The sequence below is a fragment of the Chiroxiphia lanceolata genome, chromosome 5 (assembly GCF_009829145.1).
Source record: "Chiroxiphia lanceolata isolate bChiLan1 chromosome 5, bChiLan1.pri, whole genome shotgun sequence".
NCBI lineage: Eukaryota > Metazoa > Chordata > Aves > Passeriformes > Pipridae > Chiroxiphia > Chiroxiphia lanceolata.
Genome location: NC_045641.1, coordinates 74,111,964 through 74,125,651, shown reverse-complemented (window position 1 = coordinate 74,125,651; position 13,688 = coordinate 74,111,964). Strand labels below are relative to the sequence as shown.

Here is a 13,688-nt window from a genome sequence, read left to right as displayed (position 1 = left end):
GCAGGAGTCTGGTCACTGTCTAACACAATGTACATAAACATTAGCTGGAAAGAAGAACATTGTTGGCTTTTCTGGCTCCTCTCCATCCCCCTGTTATGTTTAGAGCTCTTTATTTGCAGCAGCTGTGTACATGTGAATGGTGGGTCAGGCATCTCAGTTATTTTCAAGTGCATGCAGCTCAGCTTCCTTAAAAGTGAGCACAGGGAATGCCTGGCAAACTGTCATTTGGAACTTTTAAGCGTCAGGTTTTTACACCCCCCACCCTCCCCAGCAATATAACCTAACGTTGGGATATGCAATTTAGGTCCAGTTTCACTAAGCATCCAGCCTGTGTGTGGTATCCCACAGAATTTTTCAGAGCAATAAATTGGCAACTACCTGTATGGTCTCTTCTCAGCTGTGCCTTTGGGTTTTTTGGAAGTGGGAGCTCCTTATAACAGGGTGGTTTGTGCTGAATAAAGAGACCACCAAAGTCTTAAAAAAAAAAAAAATCAGAGCAGTAAGAAACACCCTGAGTATTGATTAAACAAAAAAAATCTGAAAGCTGACTATCTTACCCTTTGAGGATGAGCACTTGGTTGCTTTAAGGAAATATAAGGGCCCCGTGCTCTGATATTTGCATTTTCTTTTAGATTTGCCTCCTGGCTAGATGGCAAGTGATCTCAGTGTCTGGGTCCATTTGTTTCAGCTGGTAGTACACAGCATGTCACAACCTTTCAAAGTACTGTTTACCCAACAGCTTTACAATGCATATTCAAACTGAAAAGAAGCCCAGAAACTCAGTTTTAATTTAGAAAAATGTAACTTGTTCATACAAGCTGCTGCAGTAGAAAATTCACTAAAGTTCCTTAAAGTGTGGTGTCCAAGGGAGCTTTATTATGGCAAGGGACAAGGATGCTTTTAATAAGCCATCCTCTGTTAATACGAATATTTTTCTGAAGTTTCTGTCTTTTGATTAGAATTTAAAGAATTTTCATGCAGACTGTTCCTGTTCTGTCTAAATGGGAACTTTGTGTGATTGTGACAATTGTGTCCAAACATCCTTTTGGAAAAGCAAGAGCCTAAAGAAAACCACATCAATGCCCTTGGGAGATTTTTGGGTTCATTAACTGAATTATTTCAAATTTCCCTGTTTTGTTTTATTCCCCTCTGAGGTTCTGGATGCTTCTGAGTTTTCCTGAAAGCTGAAGAGGGGAATTTGTGTGGATCTACTTCTGATGTACCACAAATGGCCCCTGTAGATGTGAGGTTGAACTCGGAGCTCTGAAGTCAGAGGATGTTTCCCTGTGGTCTGGATCAGGCTTAGAATTTAACTTCCAACTTTATTTGAGTGAAAAGAGGGTATTTGAAGATGTGAAATATTGGGATTTTGAGTTGTCTGTGTTGGTAGGTTTGACTATCACAGTTAACAGCCTGGTTTCTCCAAAACTGGAGGGCGTTCAGAGATTGCTCTTGACAAAGTTGATATCAACAATAATGTTTTGACATTTGCCTGGTTGTTTTCCTGGATCAGTTCCTTGACCCTGTTCACGATGTGACTGCTCAAGCTTAGGCAGGTCTGTGTCATGCCAAGGGGGCACAACTGGGATGCCTGGAGTGGGAATGACTTCAGCAAGCATTGCTACTGAAAGCTCTTCCTTGAATTAAAAGCAGCCTCCAGTTTCACATGAATCTAGAGAACCATCTGGGACTTGGATCCCCATCTCATGAGGAGTAATTACCCACTCTCACCAACAATTGGATTTTCTCCATTTTTTCGGTTTTAAGCTATGAGACTCAAAGGGACTTATAAATAGCATTTAATTTCTGTGCAATTTTCAGGATGTCTACAGTATTCAACTTATTATGGATCTCATGTATTAGAGTAATAATGTTTCATAACTGCATCACTGTAGTCACAGAATTTACCTTAAGTTGACAAAAGGGGATTTCTGCCTAATCCTGTTTCTCTTGACTGGTAATAAGAGCAGGTGCTGCCTTTCAAGGTAAATGCTCTTCTTCAGTCCTTCAAAAAAAAATTCCTGCTCCCTGTGCAGGCACAACTGCTGGACTGCTGTAGTTTACAGCTGGTGTGCAGGTAAAATCTGTTGTGACTTCATTTTCCCTGTAACTTCTCACCCTACAGCAGGTGTTTTGTGAGAAGGTGAGGTGTCTGAAGCAGTGGGAGGAAATTACTGAGAGTCAAATAGGAAGGACAGAGGTGAAGTAATCCCCATCCAAGGGAGCCCTGTGATGCAAAGATCCCAAGGCTTCATTTCCTAAACTGAACCCATCCCCCTGGAAGGCGTGGGTTGTCATTTTTGAGCTCCCTGATGGGTTGCAGTGAGGTGTCTGAGCTGGTGTGTGCAGCTGCAGTCAGGTTAACACGCTCTGCAGGGAGCAGGGATGGATGTTTGGGATCAGCAGGGAAAGCTTCACAGGGAGGAGACACCTGTGTCTCTGCCCCACTGCTGGCACAAAGGATGTGACAGGCAGGACTGAGGGATGGCAGGAGCCGTGGCTGCAGATTTTACCATCAGTAGTTGTCTGGCTGAAGGTGACTGTCCCAAAGCAAGAATAAAAGCAGATGATGCTGTATTTCCTCCACCTCATTCATATCACGGTTTGGAACATGCAAACATGCCCAGGCCAAAACTGAGGCATGGGTGCACTCCCCCTATGCTGTTTTTAGGGCAGGAGGGAATGTTATGTGTGCCATAACATTCCTGGAAGTCCTGTCTTGCTGCATGAATCCCCGAAAACATTGTCATCTACACCTTGGTATTTAATCAGCACTGAAACTTTCCCCCTGTGTTTACCCAGCAAGCAGGAATAGCATGGATTGGGCTGGAAGGGGACCTGGAACATCATCTAGTTCCAGCCCCCCACAGTCATTCTGTGCCTGGTTTAATGTGCAATGATGGGCTCTTGGATTCAAGTTCTGGGATGTCCTATTTCATTGCAGTGAAGAAATGGTAACTTGCTGTTTTCAGGATTCCTTCTCTGAGCAGAGCACCTCACTCCTGTCAATCACTATTTTCTTGGACTATTTTGTGTTAACACTACTTGTCTATTTGCCTCTTCTGCTCTTGTCCTTTTTCCTGCTAAGCTGTTTAGTTTCCTGCCACTTCTGACTTTAGGGGGTTTTTGTCTTTGTTCACATGACAACATGATGCTTTCATCCTCACTAATAGAAAGTGCAAGTAAATCCCTTTTGTGACCAAAAATAGTGTCCATGGTCTCAGTTTGTCTGTACTAGCAGGTTTCATGTTTACTTGTGTTTATTCCCCGTTTCCTTTCTATCCCTGTGCCACCCCGGGCCAAGTGCCTTGCAGAGGCACATTGGGTGGTAATGGCTCCATCTGTCACGTGGAGATTTCTCCCTCTGCAGAACTCTGCTCTGTTTCTAAAAACTCTCTCCACATCAGCACTCTTCTAAGTTGTATAAATGGTTGAATTTTTTTTTTTTTGCTTCTGACTAATTCAAAGCCAGTTCGGGGAACTCTGACTCCAGACACAGAAGAATTACAAATGTGTCACACTTTCAATTATTTATAATACTGTGCATGTTCTAGTGTTCACATCTATGGAAATAAGCAGATGATACAAGCTGAAGGATCAAAGGCAGTTTTTCCTGAACTTTGACCACCTGCTCACACTCCCTTTATTTAAGAGCTGCATCTCGAGACTATTTGCAGCTCTTAAAACCTGTGAGCGGTTTAAAAGCAGCTGGTGTGTTTGTCTGGTTAAAAAAGCAGCTTCCAATGTAACACTCCTTCTCTCCATATGTCTCCTTGCTACAATGCCTGAATTCTGTGCTCGGGTTCCATGGATTTCATGGGAATCCTCTAAGGCAGAAATGGAAACGGACCATTGAGGAGGAATAGTGTCCTTGGCTGTATTAATAAATACAGTCCAGGTGCACACAGCTGTGAAATCATCCTGAACAGCCTGAGGTTTGTGCAGGTCCTGCCTCCTGAAGCCCCCAGGAAATCAAGGAAATTATTTCCTTGCAGTTGTATTTCCCAAAGTGCAGCTACAGGCAGGAGGTCCTTCCTGCTTGGTTGTGGATCCACGTGTACAAGTCTGTCAGCTGCCTTTGAGATTCATGTGGGCCTGAATTATCACAGGGAGAGGCTTTCTTCAGCTTTGTGTGTGCACATATATATAAAAATATATCTATATTGTGACTATATATTATATACTATATATTATATACTATGTATGCTTTGGTAAGAAAGCAAGGGGTACACATCATTTATGTGCATTATTTGCTTCTTTTGTCTCCCTTTATCACAGAACTACTCACTGAACATTGATTATTTTTGTCTCACATGCATCCACATGGCATCTTAACACTTGTTATCCTGTTATACCATGCCAGAGGCTCATTAAGAAGTGACTGCCCTTTGGGTCGGGAGTGAAAACCAACACAAGAGCCAGTAAAGCTTCTCTTCAAATAATTGCCCTTTTCCCTTCTGCAGTTACATCTAGAAGCTCTCTCTGACTCTGACTTGGCCACAAGTAATTCCCTTGCATGCACAACCCTTTTTAGTGAAAAGAAAAAGATTTTTAAGTGCCTTGCACTTCTGAGTTCCAGCTGTGGAAGATGCTGAGGGTGTTTGCATTTTGCTTCCTGTTGATGCTGTGCTTCAGGCCAGCCTCTCTCATTTCTGTCTCTAGGAGGATTTGCAGGCAGATACTGCAGTATTAAGGTTTTAGGCAATCAATAGAAATCAGGAAGGTTGTGTCACAAGGTCTGTTTACCTATATGTATTCCTTTCATTAGCCTGTATTTGGGTTTGCCTCTGCTCCTGTTGAGGGGCTGCTTTATTTCCTGTTGCAGGCTCAGAATTACCCTGGAAGGGATGTAGTTCCTATTCCTACCTCAGACAAACTTGGAAAATTAGAATTTCTTCCCCCCTCCCACCCCATAAACTTATTTAACAGGGTGAAAATGGGAAAGGGGATGGATAAGGCTTCTGTCTCTGAATGCAGCAGCTAAAAGCCTCAGTGCTCCAGGAAGGAAAAGAAATGATTTTGTTTGGCTTGTGCTGTGCTGCCCTGCCCTGCTTACCTTCCCCCCTCCCCGTGCTCCAAGGAAAAGCTCTAAGAAAGGGGGAAGCTCAAAGTCCCTCATCCTTCTGGTTTAGGCAGCCCAAGTTGAGAAGATCCCTGCTGTGTATGAACAGTCCCCTCACCCTGCTATCACCTCCTGACTGCCCCCTTTCTACCCACCAGAAAACCTGGGACAACAAAGGATACCTGTCCTGCCACGGCACTGAAGGGCCAGCTCAAGGTCTGCTTTGTGCTTGTTTTACCAACTAGTTCCCTGAGCTAGTAAAGAACCTTGAAGATGGGAAGAACCAAATACTTCACTGTTCTGCAGGGTAAAAGAATCCCTTGAATCTTTCCAATTCAAGGCCCTTTCCAGGTGAATACTCCACCTCTGAACATTAAGTGCCAGTAAGATTGACTGACTGTAATTATTGTCAGCAGTGGTAGAGAGAGGGTGTCTGTATTGCTTTATACCCTGGGGATATGAGTATTGAAAAAAACAAAACACCCTTTCCCACCAATCCCTGAAATGAAAGGAAGCAGAAAAGATGTCTGACTCAACTAAATCTATAATAAGATATTAATATTTTATATTTGGTTGACAGCAGTGTAAGATCTATTGCCACGAGGGCCTGACAGAAAGGAAATATTAGCTAAATATGATGTGTATGATGAGACAAGGAGAAATTAATTTCTAAAATGGAAAGGGAGGGGACTGGTAGGATAGCACAAGAGATTTGGCTGTTATAAAGGTAAGTGGTGGAGAACTGTTTGAGAGTTTGATCTTTGACTGATGTGAGATGGAGTCTCTAAAACAGCATCTTCAAGGTGTCTTCAGGCCACAGACTTGGACATGCAGCAGCAGAAGTACAAATTAAGTGTAGGGTTAAACTCTTGGCTTTGACACTTTGCTGAAAATCAGGTGGAGACTTGACATGGACTTGTTGGTGTGTGGGATAAGGCAGAGATTTCACCTCCTTTGCAGGCAGAACTAAGGCTCTTCTGGCACGTCAAGAGAAGAATAACTTGTGTATTCCTGGGGGGGAAAAAAACTTTGTCCCCCTTCAAAGAGGAAAGAGGGGATCTGTCTCCACAGAGAAGGGAGGAGACTTCACAAAGACTCTCACTACAACCTCCTTTTAAGTGGAGAATGATGTGGTGTTTTCCAAGAGATCCCACGAAAATATTGTAGCCGAATATATAATTGTAGCTTCTGTGTTTCATTATCCTGTGTGCTTAATTAGCTTCTTTACAACCTCTCTTGATCTGGGGAGATGCAAGTTAAATTTCATGCCTAAATCTTTTCATTTGTAGGAAGTTAACTTTATGGTGATTAAATGATGGTCTAAGGTATCTATGCCATCTACTGTGCAGCAAGTGAAGCCCATGGAAGTTCAGGAAGCCTGAACAGTAGGAAGGAGGATGTGCAACTTAATTTATCTAGAATGATTCACAGCCTTTAAGATCAGGATAGTCAACAAACTTGGTAAAGTAGCAATAGCAGGGTCTGGCTTCTGTTTAAATCAGGAGAAATAATGAAACCAGTGTTGTAAGGGAAGAGTGTGATGTGGATATTCTGGTGACTTACACAGAGCTCCTGTGGGAACTACGTGGGAATGTGTAAGAATTGCTGTTGCAATTTTGAAAATCAACAAATGAAGGGACTTCTGCTTAGGAGAGAAGTATTTTAAAAATGATCTCCCACTGGGCCCTGAGAATTGGTGGATTCCAGTTCTGATAGTGAGCCAGTTCACAGAGTGACCTTGAAACAGTGTAATTGTTCAAGGAAAAGTCTGATCCCCATCCAGGTGGATCTTACACAGCTCCTGCCATCCTTATCCCCTTGGGATGCTGGCAACTCAATTAGTCTGACAGAACGTGACAGAAAGGGGTGTCTGAGGTGGGAAAGTGTCCAATGATTTCCTCTCTAACTCTTGAGGAATGAACTGGAGAGCTTTGACCCAAGAAAATGTGTTAGATGATCCCAAAGTAACTCAAGAACAAAACCATGAGCAAAAGAATAAGTCTGTGAAAGGAAAAGGAGTAATAGGTTCCTGTTCAGAGTACTGTGACAAAATTTATTGAGAGTACAGCCAGAAGGGAGAAAAGTCAGGGATTAAAAAAGAATGATAGATTTGCTGAACGTTTATACCAAAATTAGATACATCCTGAAAAAGGAACAATTTAGAGACAAGTCAAATAATGAGTGGGGGTGAACACAGTAAACCTGTACATGTGATGCAGTTCTCCACCCCTGGAGCAGACACAACCCTGTACTTTGGGAACAGCTCCTCTCTCCTCAGTAGAATTTGCTAAGTCACATTTCCTCCCTTCCCTGTCAGTTTTGATTTTGAACTACATTTGGAGAGGAGTAGGTATTCATTTGGGGGGAAAAAAAGTTTAATAAGACCTTTGGCAGCTCTCCTGTGCAGTTAATTTCTGTGAGGGTTAGTGTGTGGTGTGTTCTGAGCTCTTGGTAAAGGTACCATCAGTGTCATCTTGCTGCTTAAAATATCACAAAGCCCAGCAGTAAGTTCCAGCTGGCCCATGAGTTATCTCAAACCACAGAATGAATATTAACTTCAGTTGGTTTATCTCTAGAACTTGCCATCACCTCTAAACACTGGCAGTGCTGCTGAATTTTGTTGCTGAATCTCTTTAACTCCATCCATGAGCCCCAGAAAGTGCAGGCACAGCTGCACAGCGGGAAGAGCAAAATCTTTCTCAACTTGTCTTAACAGACAGTGTCTGCCAGCCAGTTAAATATGTCTTGCTATTGCTACCAACCTTTACAAATAAAGCAGTGTGTTTTGGGTGGGTGGATAGCATTAGTGGGAATACAGCAAATGCAGATGGCACACACTGTCTCAAGGACACAGGAATAGAAATGACATCCCCACAGTGCTGAGGGCTGACAGGACGTGGTGACAGCTGCAGAGGGTACAACTTGCTTAATCTGGATTTTTCTGATGCTCTTGAATAAATTTCTACCTTGCCTTAAGCCTGGTTATTAAAGGTACCACCCCATCAGTCTGGCTACAGGCAAGAACGCTGTGAGGGTACAGCCATAGTCAAAAACTAAACCAGGCATGCAAGGCTCTCTTCCAGTGGATATAAAAGTGTGGAATATAGCCCAGTAAGAGAAATTGGTCATGGATAAATATTAGAGCTATAAAGATATTATTAGAGCTATATTTTGGTGGGAAAATTAACTCTTTACATCTGTACATATTAGGAACTCCTTAGGAACATAACAGGAACAAATCTTACATGTGTTTCTGGCACACTGAGGTTAATTTTGTTTCTCCACACACGTTGTGCAAATGCCAAGCAAATAGACAATAAATGGAACCCATTTGGAGACAGTTCAATCCAGGAAAACTTAAGTGTTTGTTTCTGTCTCTCCGGGTCAGGATATTGGATGTGAACCCTGGATGAGACCAGCTCATGGAGAAATAGTCCCACAGATAAAACTGATTTTTATTTTTTCAGCTTGTTTGCAAGTATGTGTGTTTTCTTGTGAAAGTGAGAGCTGAGAAATGCCTTAGGCTGAACCTAATGCTTGACTTTTAGAGCTGGGGTGTAAGGAGGGGGGTTCTGTTTCACCTCTGAGTGCCTTTAACAAAGGGAAGCACTTCGTAATTTCCTGAGTCTTCCCTCCCACCCTTGTAAATAGGAATAACATTGGCCACCTTCCAGCTGCTAATTGCCAGTCTTCCCGAGCATCTGTCCTCCAGCTACTGGAAACAACAGGCAAACTGGGGATTCAGGCTCTGAAATCATTCCTGAGCTGTGTATTACTGAAAAAACACTCATAAATACTGGATAAGTGTCACTGGGCTTTGGGAGTTAAATATGTGCCTGCCCATCTGACAACAGTTGTTCTCCTCCCAGCATGCCCAAGGTACCCAGTGCCATATGCCACTTAAAGCCATGAAAACTAATGTTTTGGACATTTTGGCTCATGTAAAAACCTAAAGCAGTGAAAAGGAAGAGGAGGAGCCTGTGAGACCCGTGGAAGAAGGTTGGGATGGTCAGGAGGAAGAGGGATGGGCTTGCAGGAAAAGCACCTGAGCACTCTCTTTTTCCCTCAGCTCACCAACAGCAGCCAAGGGGATAGACACCCTCCCCGTCACAAGGTGTAGGATACATAGAATGAATGTGGAATACAAGAGAATCTGGAAAAGAAATTGCTGCAAGTGTCTAGTTTTGAAACAAACATCTTTCTCCATTTTTTATAATTCAAGATAACTAGAATACTCGTAAGGGTGGTTCAAGAGGCAGAGGATAATTTTGTTGGAAAGGAAGAGAAGTGAAAAGACAATTTGGAGTTTTGTTCTCCTATTTGGCAAGATTCTTATTGAAAGTTATATTCCTCATTTTTCATATCTGACTTATCTCGGAGGTATTCCTTTGCTGCAGCCAATTGCTTTGGAGTCTTCAAATTGTCTTTAAATCTCCTCAGTGTTGTAGATGTGGAAAACGAGTGCATTTTTAAATCATTTTATGTTGGGAAATGGTAAATTAATGATGATGGAACTCAGTGTTAGGACCTGTATGTCCTGGGTCCTGCTCCTGTTAATCCTCCTGTACTTTCTGGGGTGGAAGAGGACAAACCCTCCCCTCTTGTTTCAGAGTTGATGGGCTTTGCTTGCCCTTCCTTCTCCTGAAAAGGCAGTGAGGTTGTCTGGAGTGAGTGTCCAAACTGGGAGGCTGATGGATGCAGAAAGGAGCTGTCACCTCTGGTGCCTCAGACTGTGCTGAAAAACGTTTGTTTTGTAGCTGGAATTGGATGGAAAAGGGACAAAAGGAAAGCAAACAGAAAGTACCAGCTCAGCTTCCCCTGGGCCCTCTGGTGATGCTGCTGACCAGCAACACTTGTGTTGCTGAAGAGGGAGCAGCTTGTCCTGAAGGGAGATTAATACTGTGCACTCCAGCCATGAGAAGTCTCATTTATTCAGATACCAAGTTTGAACAACCCTTAGGAATATATATATACACACACACATATATATATATATATGCTACAGGTAATCTACTTGCTTAAGGGGATACTTGTAAATATAGGCCCTAATTTAACTTAATCACTTCCAGCTTTATGTTCCTAGGAAACCTCTTTGTGATTAAATAGCTAGAAATGACAGCTGGGACTGTATTTAATTAAAAAGTGACTCTTAAAAGAAATGCTGGTTGTTTACATACAGAAAGTGAGACTTTCACAGGTTTGACTTCTAATGAAAATGTCACTAACACTGTATGGAGGCAAACTTGAGGTGGTTTTTTTCCCTTCCTCCTGCTTGCCACGGAGGAAAATGCTGAAGTGAGATCAAACCAATCTTTCAAAAATGAATTTTCATTTGGTGTGTGCTTCTGTTCAGTGCAAAAATGTTTCCAGGGCAGTAAGAGTACTCAAGTGTGCACACAGACCCTGCCACCCCTGTGAGCACACAAAGCCAAAAAAACAAACCCCGAAGTCTCACCTTTAAATAAATGGAAGGTTGATCCCCTATTGCTTTAGCCTGGGAAGGCCAGGTCTCTTTGTGTTATCATAATTAAAAAAAAAATAGCAAAAACTTTAAACAGAGTCCTGCAAGGTCTCTTGGACAAGGCAAGCGGGCTGATGAAGGTTGGATTTTATAAGTCTTCCTAGAAAAGAACAATAACCAAGAAAGCAACTTGCCCAAAATCCAGCTGGGACCCTGTAAAGAGTTAGAAAATGAACCTTGATTGCTGAAGTCCCAGTACAGAACCTCTACCAGACCATTATTGGCAGCTGTCATTTAAGGTACATTTTGTGCAGGTTTATACAGTTTGCTTCCAGGGGAAATAAAGCTCTGTGTTGTTCTCAACAGATGTTCTTAAGTTATTACAAAATGACTGGACTTTTTTGGACATGGGAAGGTGGATTCAGTGGTTCCTTCACAGAGGTTCAGCCTGAGCCTGGTTTTCAAACTTGATTTGAGCAGGAAGGGAAGTAATTTCCTGGCTGGTTCACCCAGTTCTGGACACGAGTGGAACATTAAAGTTCCACTGAACAAGAGCAGTGTACAACTACATTTTGAGTAATAGCAAAAAGCTATTTATTTAAAGCTGCAAAGACACTTCATTCTGAACCTTATTAGTGAAAAGAGAACTTACAAGATGCCTGTTTGCAAGTGTCTTCCATAAAAATTAGATTTATCCCCTTTTGTTCTACTTGACCATCTTGAATTATGTGGGCCGAGCCAGAAAATAGTTGAGCATCCAACTTACCTGTGCACAGTCAGTGGGAACTTATCTAAAACAATTTGCATATCTCTCCAGAGAGTGTAAAAAGATATTTGGCTATTGGTAAAAAATGAATAAACCTTGATGTAGTTAAGCTGCTTTTAACAAGCCTAACAGAACAGGTGCCCTTCTACTATTCCCCTTCTTTATTTCTGCCTTGTCATCAAGCAACATCTTAAACATCTTAGTTCCTTTTAGGTGTTTAATTAGTGCCTAAATCCAGCCATGTTCCTCTCACTGGAACAGAGGAGGGATTCTAGAACACCTCTTAGTTGTTTGTGTCTATAGTTGGTGAGAGGCTGCAGCTATTACAAATGTTGGCAGTATTTTCTGAAGAAGAATCCCTTATGAACTAGGACAGGCTTACACTTGAAAATATTGCTTGGAGATACATAATCACTGACAGGAGATCTGGGTTCTGCACTTAGAACTGAATATATCTTTTAAACTCCCTTCCCAAGGTAAGTATTTCTCAGCAGCCTTTTCTTTTTGTTCATGTTACTTACTTCGAGTGCCTTGGCCACGTGTGAGCTGCAGAGTGGGCAGGTTGGAAAGAAGTTACACATATTTTCATCAGCTTCATCATAATTTCCAATCTTGCCTGTTTAACAATTCTGGCAGTGCTGGGATAAAATGAGGCTGCTGGTTCTCTGAGCTGGGAGGAACCACTGAAACTGGTGGGGCCACCCACTGTAAGATGCTGGAGGACCCTCCACTTTCAGCTGGGAGCAGTTTCATTCATGTTTTGTGTTCATTTATGTTGTCCCTTTGCTTAGGCTTAGAGGATGACAGCTTTTCCTCTTTCATGTTTAGCACCAGGCAATTTCCTCCTGCTTTTCTCCCACCTTTTCTCCCTCATATCCACGTTCATATTGCAGCCTGATGTATTGTCCTTAAGCATTGCCAAAAGGCTTTTGCATAATCCCTTAACAGGATTGTAAAGCAATACTTTGAATCGCTGTAGTGGCAGTTTAATGGCTTGAAAATGACAGGGGGAAGGATTTCTGAGCGTGGTAGCTTGTGGAAAATGAAAGCCTGTATGAGTGACATGACTTTGGGAATTCCAGCCCGAGCTTAGCGTTCTGAGGAAAGAAAAAAAGAGCTGGAAGAACAGAGTGTTTGCCATAGGCAGGGCAAAATCCTTAGGCTGTAAAGCAATATACAGTTAGATGACTTTAAGCTTAGAAACACTGAAACGGTATTTGCATCTAGCAGGTATTGACAGGAATGTTTTTTCCTCTAAAGGGAACAGTTCTGGGAGATCCCTTCCTTACTGTGTCTGCAGCCTCCTGTTCAGGAAGCCAGAGTGGTGTTCTCTGCTTTCCTGGTGAAATGGCAGGAGGAAAAGTGACTTTTGGTCTAGATTCATCCTAGTTTCATGTGTGGGATCAGCTGTTATGGTTTCCCACGGACTGCAGAGCAGCAGCTTCCCACAGACGACCTGCAGGACCCATTGCAGTGCAGTTACTGTGAGCATAAACTACAGCAACACTTTCTCTAATGTAGCTCTTTCCACAGCAAACTATGGAATCAGCCAACCAGAAAACTACCCTCCTCTAGCACCCCCTTTTTCTCAGTTTCTTATTCCTTCTCTTTGCTTTCTGCTCTTCATTCAGCAGTAGTTTAAAGCCTTCTTCCAGCAAACCTGTTGAAGATGTTCTTGTCCCACCCAAACTATTAGGTAGATCTAATCTTTTCCCAGCCAGCATTGTTACCTCAAGTGCATCTCTTGGTCTTAGAAGCCAAAATTCTGCTGGTGCTCAAGGAGAACAGCACCTGGCCCTTGTGCCCTCCCCTCTTGCCATCAGAGCTATAGAGTGATGTGAAAAAACATGTTCTGGCCTTCAAGATATCAGGCAACGAAGAATGTACTTTATCCCTTAAGGTAGTGCAGTGTCTAACCTCCCTCACTGTAACTAACATTAAAGAAAAACTACACATTTACTCTCTGAATATATCTAACTTCAGCTTCTGCTGGATGTCAGGAAAATTTTATCTGCCAAGTTAAAGCAATATAGGAGAGATTCTGTAGTTAAAAGGTCTGACCAGACCTTTTGATGTGATGGAACGTTGGGTCTAGTTGTCTTCAAAATACCAGAGTGAACTGGGAGTTACATTGTGAAGGTGGGATGTAAATCTGTCGTGCTCCAGAACCACCTGTTTAGGCTTTGAAAAGCAGGCATCTATTTAACTGCCTCTTACGTATTTATCTTCATTATGTGCAGGATAATCTTTCTTAAGAGTTTATGCTTAAAATGCTCCTCTTTTTTTGGTAGGCTCAGAAGTCCTTCTGTTTTCAGAGCTCCCGATTGGACGGATCACGAAAACTTCCCAGGAGCTGATGAGCCGTGACCCATTTCTTGGCTTAAAAAATAAACACATCC

At 42.5% G+C, this 13,688-nt stretch overlaps 1 protein-coding gene across 4 annotated transcripts in view; it reads left to right on the top strand.

The window, feature by feature from the left end:
* The window catches only part of SHISAL1 (shisa like 1), a 237,284-nt gene that overhangs the window by 60,141 nt on the left and 163,455 nt on the right, over positions 1–13,688 (top strand). Inside the window, exon 2 of one of the 4 annotated variants that reach the window (XM_032688694.1) lies at positions 5,308–5,413. The exons of the other annotated variants lie outside the window; for them this stretch is intronic. The gene's annotated coding sequence lies outside the window, so the exon portion shown is untranslated. The remainder of the gene's footprint in view (positions 1–5,307; positions 5,414–13,688) is intronic. 4 annotated transcript variants of the gene reach the window in all.